This window comes from Meriones unguiculatus (assembly GCF_030254825.1).
Source record: "Meriones unguiculatus strain TT.TT164.6M chromosome 13 unlocalized genomic scaffold, Bangor_MerUng_6.1 Chr13_unordered_Scaffold_28, whole genome shotgun sequence".
NCBI classification, from domain to species: Eukaryota; Metazoa; Chordata; class Mammalia; order Rodentia; family Muridae; genus Meriones; species Meriones unguiculatus.
The window spans coordinates 14,896,717-14,910,336 of record NW_026843644.1 but is presented as its reverse complement, the minus strand read 5'-3'; positions in this window follow the sequence as shown (position 1 = coordinate 14,910,336).

The following is a 13,620-nucleotide window of genomic DNA, read 5'->3' as shown; positions in this document are numbered from 1 at the left end:
TTGTTTTGCTAATTCATTTTTATTTTATTAATTATTTTTATTTTTTTCACAATTTATTCATTGTATTCCCCTATTAAAGGCCACTCTCTCAACTCCTACTGATCCCACCCTCCTTCCCTCTTCCCCCAAACCTTTTTCCGTAGTCCACTCAAAAGAGGAGTTCTCCTCCTCTGCCATCCATCCATATATTATCAGAACACTACTCAGCTATTAAAAACAGGGAAATAAAATTTCTGCTCTTATTACTTCTGCATAGGCCACTGTGCTCACCTCAGAAGATTTCATACTATGCCTGCAAGCTTACTGTGAAATAAACACTAGGTATAACTCATTTTAGAGAGTCCCACCACAAGACACTGTTTCATTTACCATCTCATATCCAGAAACACGTGAAATTTGAAATGCAATGAAGTGTGAAACATTTAATCACAAGCATGTCAGAGAATGTGGTTCTCTTCCTGCCTGGAGGCTGTTTCTCACCAGCCCAGGAAGGAAGAAGGGCCAAAAGATGAGGTATAAAGCTTGGAAGGCCCACAAGCATAACAGTGATCAGAACATTCTGGGAACCACCTCAGAAAGTAAGTTCAATTTTAATTCCAGAAAACAGAGGGTATGTACCCCTTGGGGAGTGACTGGGATGCTCTAAGGATAGGTGTAGATAATTGTTTAAAACTAGGCACTTCAAGGATGTTTGATTTTCATTAAAAAGCACATTCTTATCACATGAACAAGAACACAGATCCTAATCATTCTATATTTAATGGGAGGAGAGAGTTAGCAGGGATCAGTGTGAAAAGCCATCTATCAATTTTGGTTGGTGGCATCTATGTCTAAAGACACTCTTCAGAGGAAGTCAGGCACAGAAAACTCACCCTTGACATGGTTACACATCTAGGCCAGAAGCAGGGTCATACATAGAAAAGAAAGCCTCCTCCCTCATATCTCAAAATTCAGTGTTATGTGTACACAAAGAAACTTCTACAGGCCACCACTGTTGTATTAATTTCAGAGAACTTTCTGGATGGTGTTAGTTTACCATTCCCTACATATTCATCCACTGGACTAAAAGTTTCTTGTGTAAAGTGAAGCAATTGAAAACAGTAAATGTTGAGAATCAGGATTATCAATAAGTCTTCCATAAACACCTTATTATATAATACTGTTGCATGTAATTGATATTCATCATTCATTGTATTCTTTTTTAAAATAAGTTTATTTACTTTACATTCCAATCATAGAGCCCCTCCCTTCTCTCCCCCAGTACTATTCTCAATTCCTATTGCCCCTATTCCCTTTCCCCTTCAGAAAAGAGAGGTCATTTCCATTGAGCTAGTTTTTCAGTTCTGTTGGATCTCAGTGGACCAAAGAAGAAAAAGGCCTTTCCACAATGCTTATACTCACAGAATTCCTCTCCAGTAAGGGTACTTTTATGATGATGATGACTCTAGATTTGTGCAAGGCCTCACCATTTTAACACATTCATAAGTTTTCTCTCCAGTATGAATCCTTTCATGATGATGAAGATTATACAAATGTGGAATGGTTTCACCATGTTAAAAGCACTCACAGTCTTTCTGTCCATTAGGATTTCTTTCATGAGTGTGAAGATGATTCTGAAGTCCAAAAGTTTTATTCACATTGGTTACAGACAGACAGCTTCTTTGAAGTATGTGTTCTTTTATGTATTAGGAGATGCTATGTGCAAAGGCTTTGCCACATAGGTATATTCATGTGGTTTCCCTCCAGAATGTGTTGTTGTCTTAGGAGATGATTGTTAAATGCAAAGGCTTTATCACACTAATTACCCTCACAAGGCTTCTCTCCACTGTGTTTTTTGATGTTTTCGGAGACTATTCTGCTGTGCAAAGGCTTTATCACATTGGGTATATTCATGAGGTTTCTTTCCAGTGGGTGTTCTTTTATGCCGTATGAGATTACTGTTTTCTGCAAAGGCTTTACCACACTCATTACATTCATAGGGTTTCTCTCCAGTGTATGTTCTTTTATGGCTTAAGAGAGTACTGTTTTGTGCAAAGGTTTTACCACAATGGTTACATTCATAAGGTTTCTCTCCAGTGTGTCTTCTTTTATGCCGTATGAGATTATTCTTTTCTGCAGAGGCTTTACCACACTGGTTACATTCTTAAGGTTTCTTTCCAGTATGTGTTCTTTTATGCCGTATGAGATTACTGTTTTCTGCAAAGGCTTTACCACACTGGTTACATTCATAAGGTTTCTGTCCAGTGTGTGTTCTTTTATGCCGTATGAGATTATTCTTTTCTGCAAAGGCTTTAACACACTGGTTACATTCATAAAGTCTCTCTTCAGTATGTGTTCTTTTATGCCGCATGAGATGACTGTTTTTTGCAAAGGCTTTATCATATTGATTACATTTGTAAGACTTCTCTCCTATGTGTGTTCTTTTATGCTGTTTGAGAACAGTGATATAGGGGAAGGCTTTACCACATAGAGTGCATTTAAAGAGTTTTTCTCCAGTATGATTGCTTTCATGCCTGCAAAGAAAATTGGCACATGTGAAAGATTTACCACAGTCATTTCCTTACACTAATAAATATATTTATCTATATGAATTAATTTCATAATTTGGTCTAATGGTAAAGAATAATCAAATTTTAAATTTTTATCACTTTATTTACATTCATGGTATTCCCCTTCATTATTGATATTTTTGAAGATCCTTGTGATGGTAAGAGCATTTGTTATGTGATTCACTTTTATAGCATATTTTTTCTAAAAGAGGTTTCCTCTTATATATGAAGAGTATTGTAAGAATTCAGAGTTTTACCACAGCAATCCCATTCACAAATTTTTTGTACTGTATGAATGATACTTCATTTACAAAGTGAGCCAGGACACGCAGAAAAAGTTCAAAATTCCTAGTATTTATAGGTATTTTCAGCAGTATGAGTTTGCTGATGAAGTCTCAGTGAAGTTGAAAAACCAAATAACAGTAACCATTTATCACATTCAGAAAATCTACTCAAAGTGGGGACTACTACAAAATCAATTGTTCTTGGAGAAAGACAATTACACTGTTTCTTTCAATATCCCTATGCTCATGTGTCTTAGAAACATTGTGACATATGATATACCTATTACAAGAAAAATAAAAGATTCCCACATTGAATTAACACAGTTTTTTTTGTTCATCATAGACATATCATATAGGGATTAAAGTTTCTCCACAACAATAATCTTGACTCTCATAAGCTGCTCCTTTCACTAAACTTTACAATGTTACTGTATGAATATGAATAACACTGGTTGTATATGACATATTTGCTTATTAGATGGTTTTGGACATATACTGATCACCTATTCAATGTATATACCTCTTACAATATCTGAGTAGATAGAATGAGACTATACAGATTGGCAGACCAACTCAGTAGCTGTAAGGTCCATATGATTCAATTGATATTTTTCTGTTACAACATTATTTTATTTTCTTCTATCTGAGGGGAGTGCCTTGCAAACACAAATCAGATGACTGACATTGAAGTACGTGGAATTGTGAGATTTTAATGATCATCAGTACACTTAAAGCAGTGCTGTTTATACACTGTTGCTTTTCTTTAAAACTTCCAGGACACAGCCATGTGCGCTGGTACATGCCCTTAATCCCAGCACTTGTGGAAGCAGAATCAGGCAGATCTGTGTGATTTTGAGGTCAGGCTGGTCTAACAAGCAATTCTAAGTTAAGCCACAGATACACAGAAAAAAAAAAAAACTATTTCAAAAACAGAAAATAAAAAGCCAACAAACCAAAAAAACAAACTTCCAGGACACATTAAAATTTCTTAAGATTCATATATGTATCAGCTTGCACATAAAGTTACCTTTTATTACTTGTAGAACTTTGAAAATGTTCTTCAATATTATGATCTTCCAAATTGTAGCCTAAAATATAGTACCAGAAAATATATATTATTGGAAATACCATATTATTAAGGAAAAACTTAAATTACTATCTTCTGTGACCCTTAGAACCATGTCTCATTTATTCACCACATTCCATTTCATTCTTAATTGGAATTATAGAAGAGTATCAATAATAAAGTAAGAGTTGTCTCCTTATTTTAAAAGTGAAAGAAAATTTGCAGTCTTACCTATAGAAGTGAGGTTTTTACAGGTCTCTAACATCACATCTTTGTAGAGTTGCTTCTGGGAAGGTTCCAGCAAAGCCCGCTCTTCTTGGCTGAATTTCACATGCATATCATTGAAGGTCACTGAATTCTAATATATGTGATACATGTGTACAACAGAAACAGAGGCAACAATATAAATTTATAGTTCATTGGAAATATATTCACATATTTCTAGTACTTCTTTCATTTATTTTCTGACACAGAAGTGCTAATGTTAGACAGTTAGGTGTTGTGCATCAGGTGAAGGAGGGGAGATGGATAAGCCTAAATATTAAATTATAAAAAAAGCCATGCTTTGAAGACCTATGTTATAGGAGTTTCATCAGTTTGTGAAACATGAGTCTAAAAAGCCAGCAGTTGGATTCTTGAGCAGTCTATGAATTGGGTTCAGTTACTTGGGTGAGCTGGTCAGGACCCAGTCATGAAAGAGGTGGAAGCAAAAACACAGTCACAATATTTTGTTTAGCAACAAATAACATGTTGTGATCAGGGGACACTGGCATCAGTCCAAAGACAATGTGGCACTGAATATTGTGTTTTGACCAGGCCTCAGGGATATGACATATCAGTATGTGAAAAGGGGTGCTTGTATATTTGTGGACAGGAATGTGGACTATGGTGAATACATGGATAAAAATAATGTTAGGTGGCAATCAACAACAATCTTAGCTGATAAGATCATATTTGTGAGTGACCAGAAAAAAGTAAAGGCATAGAACACATGATTTTTTGATAATTGTTTTGTATATTCTCCTTTCCAAATCATGTATAGTCTATAGTTGAAAAATAAAGATTAAAGCTTTTATATTAAAATGGAAGTGCTAATGTTATCAATAAGTCATTCTTAGAAGAAAACTGAATAACTGTGTCATATCTGAACTTTTTCAATAGGATATATCCTTGAAATTGACATGCCAATTAATGTGGACAAAGACAAACAGAGAGAAGAGAGTGAAATAGAAAGAGAAAGATAGCGACAGAGACACAGAGAGAAATGAACAGATGAACAGTACTGAATATATATCAGAGAAATTTATGAACATTTATTAAATACAAAAAATGATGGACTAGCTGGGTGTATTCAGTTATGCCTCTAATTCCATCACTCAGGAGGCAGAGGCAGGTGAATCTCATTGAGTTGGAACCCAGCATGATCTATGCAAAGAGTTCCAGGATAGCCAGACCTATATTGTAAGACAGAGCCTCCCCTAAAAGTCAATAAAACAAATATAATAGGTAGAAGAAACTCAGAGCTCTTTACTGAAGTTCCTACAAGGAATTATACATTCAATACAATTCTTTATTAATCTTCCAGAAACCAGCAGTGCCACAGCTTAAACTGCAACATTAATAAGATCTTACTAAAAGGGAATGCATGTTTAAACAGGTAAAAATAGAAAGAGAAAAATATTAACAATGTAAATGATGATCATAAATAAGTAACATAAGGCAGGAGAGATGGCTCAGCCGTGAGGAGCTCTTGCTGCTCTTGCAAATAATTGGGCTCAATTGTCAGTGTTTACATGGAACCCACTACTATCCATTGTTCTATATTCATGAGTTCTGAGGCAATCTTCTGACTACTGTGAGGAGCAGACACACAAGAGGTGTATAGTCATGCATACAACCAAATACTCATATTCAGTAAAAATTAAAAAATAGATCCCAGATGGCAGAGCTGATTGCACACTGTTTCTGATCAGCAGGGTAGCAGAGAGTGCACAGTGACCAATAGTTGGAACAGTAGGCCACAAAACACCACTGACTGTGTTTACCAGGTGAAAGGAAACCCAATGGTGAGGGATAAATTGGTTCCAACCTCAGAGCACTGAGTTAATCTCTGGAAAAGTTTCTGGGATTTTGTAGCAGGAATGAGGTTTTCAAGCAAATGGACCCAAGAAAGAAGTAGGAGAAGCAATTCTAATATCTAATAAAACAGACCTTCAACCAAAATTAATTGAAAGAGATGACGTAGGATACTTCAAACACATAAAAGAAAAATTCTACCAAGATGGTGTCTCAATTCTGGGCAACTATGCCCTAAATTCAAGGGCACCCACATTTGTAAAAGAAACATTAATAAAGTTTAAAGAACATTTCAATCTCCACACATTAATAGTGAGACACCACAACAACTCACTATCATCAAAGGACAGAGCAGTTAAACAGAACCTAAAATGAGATATAATGACACTAATGGATGTCATGAATTAAATGGACCTACCAGATATCTTGAGCAATGTTCACCCAAACAGAAAAGAACATATCTTCCTTTCAGCACCTCATGGACCCTTCTCTAAAACTTACCATACAGTAGGTCACAAACCAGGCCTCAACAGATACAAGATTGAAGTAATATCTTGTATCCTATCAGACCATGATAGACTAATGATGAATCTTGACAATAAAAGAAATAGCAAAAAGCCATCACACACATGGAGCCTGAACAACTCCCTACTCAATGAAATCTGGGTCAGGGAAGAAATAAAGAACTTCCTATAGTTCAATGAAAATGAAGGCACACTCATACCCATACTTATGAGATGCAATGAAAGCAGTTTTAAGAAGAGATTTAATAGCACTAATTGCCTTCATAAGCTATTGGAGACTTCCCATACAAGCAACTTGATGGCACACCTGAATACTCTAGGAAAAAAGAAGCAGACACACCCAACAGGAGTAGACCACTATATAACTAAACTCAGGGCTGAAATCAATAAATTAGTAACAAAGAGAACAATTCAAAGAATCAAAAAACCAGGAGCTAGTTCTTTGAGAAAATCAAAAACAGACAAATTCTTAGCCAAACTAAGAAAATGGCAGAGATACACTATCCAAATCAACCAAGTCTGATAAAAAGAGAGATATTACAGACACTGAGAAAATTCAAAGAACCATTAACTGTAATGTCAAAAGCCTATATGCCACAAAATTTGAAAATCAAAATGAAATATACATTTTTTGATTGATTCCACTTACCAAAGTTGAATCAAGATCAGATAAAAAAATTAATAGTTTTACATCCCCTCAGTGAATAGAAGCAAACATCAAAAGACTCCCAAACAAGGACCAAATGATTTCAGAGCAGAATTCTACCAGAGCTTCAAAGAAGAAAGAATACCAATATCTTCAAACTATTTCATAAAATATAAATGGAAGCAACATGACCAAACTACTTTTATAAGACTGCAGTCACCTTGATATATCCTCAAAGACCCCAAAAAAGAAAAAGAACTTCAGACCAATCACTCATATGAACAATGATGCAAAAATACTCAATAAAATACTCACAAACCAAATCCAAGAACATATCAAAGATATCATCCACCATGACCAAGTATGCTCCATCCCATGCATGCAGCAGTGGTTAAATACATGGAATCCATCAATGTAATCCAACATATAAATAAATTGAAAAAAAAACAGCCACAGAATCATTTCCTTAGATGCTACAAAAGTTTTTGACAATATCCAACGCTTATTCTTGTTTAAAATCTTGAAGGGAGCGAGGATATAAGGCACATACCTAAAAACAGTGAAGGCAATACAGAGCAATCCTATAGCTAGCATCAAACTAAATGGAAAGAAAGCTAAATCAATTCCACTGAACTCAGGGACAAGGCAAGGCTACCCACTCTCTCCAAATTTCTTCAATATATTATCTGAAGTCCTATCTAGAGCAATAACACAACTAAAGGAGTTTAAAGGGATACAAATTGAAAAGGAAGAAGTCAAAGTATCACTATTCACAGATGAAATGACAGTATACATAAGTGTCCCCCAAAGTTCTACCAGGGAATGCCTACAATTGACAGACACTTCAGTAAAGTGGCTGGATACAAAGTTAACAAAAAATCAGTAGCACTCCTGTATGCAAAAGACAAACTGCCTGAGAAAGAATTAGGGAAACAACACCCCTCACAATAGCCTCTGAAAAAAGAAATTGGAGAAGATAACAATAGAAAGATCTCTCATGCTCATATATCAGTAGGATCAACATAGTAAAAATTGCCATATTACCATAGATTCAATGATATCCCCATCAAAATATCAACACAATTCCTTTCAGACCTTGAAAGAACAATTCTCAGCTTCATGTGAAAACAAACAAACAAACAAACAAACAACCAGAATAGCTAAAACAATCCTGTACAAAAACAGATCTTCAGGAGTTTTCTCTATCCATTATCTCAAACTATACTATAAAGCAACAGTAATAAAAACAGCATGGTACTATTACAGAAACAAACTGGTGAATCAATGGAATTGAAGCAAAGGCTCATAAATTAATCCACACACCGATGGACACTTGATTTTTGACAAAAAAGCCAAAATCATGCAATGAAAAAATGGCAACATCTTCAACAAATGGTGCTGGTATAACTGGAAGTCTACATGTAGAAAATGGAAATAAATCCATATTTACCATCCCGCACTAAACTAAAGTCCAAGGTAAAAAAGACTTCCAAAATAAAACCAGACACGCTAAATCAGTTAGAAGAAAAAATGGGAAAAAGCCTGGATCACATTGGCATAGAAGATAACTTCCTGAACAGAACACCAAGAGAACTGGCTCTAAGATGAACAATTAATAAATAGGATCTCATGAAACTAAAACTTTCTATGAATCAAAGAATTCTGTCAATAGAACAAATCAACAGTCCACAGCGTGGTTAAAGATCCTCACCAACCCTATATACAGCAGAAAGGGCTAATAAACAAGATATATACAGAGCTCAAGAAATTAAACTCCAACAAACCAAATAATCCACTTTAAAACTGGGGTACAGAACTAAACAGATAATTCTCCACAGAGGTATAGCAAATGGTGGAAAACATTTAACTAAATGCTAAATATCAATAGTCATCATGGAAATGCAAATAAAAATGACTTTGATATTCCATCAGAATGGCTAAGATCAAAACCTGAAGAGACAGCACATGCTAGTGAGGATGTGGAGAAAGGAAAACACTCCTCCATTGCTGGTGAGAGTGCAAACTTATACGACCACTTTAGAAGTCATTCTGATGCTTTTTCAGACAACTGTAAATAGTGCTACTTCAAAGTCTCAGATATATTATTCCTGGGCATATTTCCACAAGATGCTCCACCATTCAATATATACATTTGCTCAATTATGTTCACAGCATCTATATTCATAATAGCCAGAATCTGTAAACAACCTACATGTCTCTCAATGGAACAACAGTTACAGAAATTGTGGTATATTTACACAGTGGAATGCTAGTCACATATTAAAAACAGGGAGATCATGAAATTTTCAGGGAAATGGATGGAACTAGAAAAGATTATCCTGAGTGAAATATCCCAGAACCAGAAAGACATGCATGGTATATAATCATTTATAAGTGGATAATAGCCATAATACAGGACAAACATACTACAATCCAGGGACCTAAAGAAGCTAAATAAAATGGAGGACCCTATGGAGGATGCTCAATTCTCATTCAAAAGTGCAAATAGAATTGATATCTGACATGACTGAAAAGAGGGAACAGGATGAAAGACTCAACCCAGTAGGGGATTGAAGCAGATGCTAAGACTCAGAACCAAACTTTGGGCAGAGCACAGGGAGTCATAGGAAAGAGTGCGGGAGTAGAAAGACTCAGAAATGACAGGAGCTCCATAAGAAGACCAACAAGGCCAACAAATCTGGGACTGTGGGGACATGCGGAGACTGATGCACCCACCAAAGACCGTTCATGAAGAGGACCCATACCCCTGCTCAGATGTAGCTGATAGGCAGCTCAGTCTCCATGTGGGATCCATAGTAAGGGGAGCAGGGGATGGCTCTGACATGGACTCTGTTGCCTGCTCTTTGATCACTTCCCCATGGTGGAGGAGGCATTGGTACACCACAAAGAAAGAGGGTGTAGACAGTCCTTGTGAGATTTGATAAGTTTGTGTCAGATGGTAGGAGAGGAGGGCTCCCCTTATCTGATAAAATGGGACAAGGAGGAAAGTAGAATGGAGGATGAGATGAAGAGAAAAGGGAGGAGGTTACAATTGAGACGTTAAATTATTTTTAAATTTTATTACAATTTATTCACTTCGTAAACCCACTGTAACCCCCTCCATCATCTATTCCCAGTCCCACCCACCCTCTTTCTTTTTTCCTATGCCCTTTCCCTAATCTGATAGGGAAGGAACTACTTACTCCCCTTCTATCTAACCCCAGCTTATCAGGAAACAGGAAACAACCTAGGAAACTTCTACAAAGGGTCTCTGAAAGCCAGAAGAAGAAAATAGGAAACAACCTTGGAACCTGCCACAGAAGGCCTCTGAAAGCCTCTGCCATGCAGACTGTGAAAGCAGATGCTGAGCCTGATGGCCAACTGATGGGCAGAGTGAATGGAATTTTAGGTAAGAAGTGGGAAATAGTAAGAGCTGGAGAAGACAGGAACTCCACAAGGAGAGCAACACAACAAGAAAATTTGAACACAGGGAACTTCCCAGAGACTCATACTCCAACCAAGGACTATTCATGGAGATAACCTAGAACCCTCACAATGCAGCCACTTCTGATGAGAACTGATAGACTAAGATCAGAAAGAAGGAGAGGAGGACCTCCCCAATCAGTGGACATGGAGAGGGGCATGCATGCAAAAAGGAGGGTGGAGGGTGGGACCGGGAGGGGAGGAGGTAGGGGCTTATGGGGAGATAAAAAATGAATAAAGTGTAATTAATAAAAGTTAAATAAAAATGTGAATAAAATGAATGAATAAAGTTAAAAAAAAAACAACAGGTTGGAAGAATGTCACACTCCTGCATTCAATGACTCAGGAAGCTCAGTGTTAATGTCATGAATACATGCCCCTAAAAAATTAAATATACTCTCTGGCAAATTACAAATGCAAGATGTGGATGAAGATAGCCACAAAAACCTATGCTTACACAGACAAAACAAAACAAAATAAAAAATCCAAAACCCTACATTCCAGACTCAGCAGCCAATGATGATGTTATTGATGCCAGGCATGTTAGCCTAAATTTTACCCCAAACTCAACTGGAGTTAGACCTGTAAGTGGAAAACCTACCTGGTGTACATACTGATTTTCAGGACAGAAAATTTTTCATTCAATGTCAAAACAAGAAACATCATCTTCTCTGGGAGCTTTTTTGATTCAATCAAATAATTTCTAACCAAATTCACTATTGGCTTACGACCATCCCATGATAAAAAAGTAGTCTAAATTCAGTGATCCTAAAATTTGGCAATAATTCATACACTGTTTAAATGTCCAAAGTCTCTTCTGACATATAAGAAAATCTCTTGACTGCCACATCAGAAGCAAGTTACATCAATCCTACATAGATGCACAGAATACCCCTTCTCATTCCAGTAGAGAGGAATGTATACATAGTGAGGGAAGACTGTTCCAAGGAAACAAGACCAGCAAGGAAAACAGCAAATCCTGTTGCTGTTTCAAAAGGCTTAGAGGGTCCTATCTATGCAATGTCTCATACATCTCTCAGATTGGTTACTTCCACTCCCTATAGGCAGCACTCTATGACAGGTATCTCATAACTTACGTTTTTCAACATCTCGTAGTGTCAAGATGCAACTCAGGCTTCACCCTCACTGCTTAATACAATGAATCTTTACAGTATCTTTACTGGTGATCTGACTCTGCCAAACACAGAAGGCTGGCACAGTGCTGAATAGAAATCACAAAGAATCTATTACGTTAAATTTTGCATCTTTCTTGTTTCCAGAAAAAGCACAACACGGGTGAGCCTGTCAATTTGGATTCAAAATTGGGATGGACCATGCCACACTTGGACCATTTGGAGCAGGCTTTATAAGAAGTTTATTCCTGGCACTAGGAATCACTTTGAGTCCTCCTTCCATTAACAGAAGAATTAGCAGGAAGGCTTTTACTCTACGAATATCATTTTAGGCTTAACATTCAGAGCTAGGACCTTTTCTTTGATGGTGTTAATCTCCTTGAAAAATTCTGCCTCTGTTTCTTCACATGACTGCCATCTGAAACTACCTAGTACTGCTTTTCTCTACAAACCATAGACTTTACATTTATTTCTGCTCCACTTGTCTCTTTCTTTGTCTGTGGTCCTGAATCTCTCTTTAATAATAACCATTCAATAGATTCAATATTTCATCTAAGAAATCCCATCCATTATTATTTTTTTTTAATTCTGCCTTACCCAATTTCAAGGCATGGGCAGAATAAGTATTATGTGCAGCTAAAATATCACACAAATGACCTCTAGCTTAATTTTCCATAGAGTCTTTTGTCCACCGAAATCTTATGACATGGACTTCCTCTGTCTGCGTTACTCTGAATATTCTGATCTTCTAGGTCTGACCAGAACAGCTGATGAAGCTCTGTGTACAGTTTTGTAATGCTTTTGCCATCTTAAATCCTGATGTTTTCCACAGTCCTTAAAAAGAGAACATTCCAAGATTCTGTCCAGCAGCAAAATCACTCTTTGCATATATCTTTTTGTTCTAATTTGCTTCTTTGTCATTGTGACTAAATCCCCTAACTAAAAGCATCTCAGGTCATGAATGGGTTTACAGGTTTAGTTTGGTACTCTCAGATCACAGTCCATCAATTTGGGAGTTTAGCATAGAAAGTCAAGCTTGAAGAAAATTAAGGCAAAAGCCATGGGCAAATGTTTCCTGGGTTTGTCTCTTGCTTCATCACTATCTCATGCTCAGGTAGTTATCCTATACAGCCCAGGCTCACTTGCTTAGGGATATTGCATCTCTCATTGGAAGAGCCTTCCCACATCAATCATCTATCAACATAATCTCTCACAGATAGAGCAACCAGCTTCTCTGATGAGGGCATGCCATTTATTGAGGCTCCCTCAAATGACTGCAGGCTTTGAAATGTTGACAACTGAAGCTAATAAGTACAAAGAGACAACAATATAGGAGAAAGTTTTAGAAGTCTAGAAACAATATGTCAATTCTATCAGTCACTTAAAAAGCAAAAACTGAGACACTGATGATTGCAACAACTTGAAAACACAGATATACCAAGAAATGAGGAGAGGCAAGCCTTTAAGATCAAGAAGAGAAAAGTAAAACTGTTTCTCTAAAGCAAGTCTCCAAATCAACAAAAACTAAGGAATTATAGCATAATATAATAAATTTTCAGAAGGCGAAAATATGTGAAGGTCTATGACTTTCAAGAGAAACAATATAGTTAGATTATAACTAATCAAATCACACAATATACATGGCACCCCTGTCCAAAGCAAACACAAAGATAGGCCTATAAATATAACATAGTCCTATAAGCAAATACAATAGGATTATAGTTAAAATCAAAATCAAAGAAATCACTGGCCATTACTCAACTTGTGCAATATGGTTATTTCCTTTGGCAACAATAAAATGTGTATTGGAGGTGGAGGGCTATTCCAATTAAAGAGATTCCATTAAAGCACACAAATGT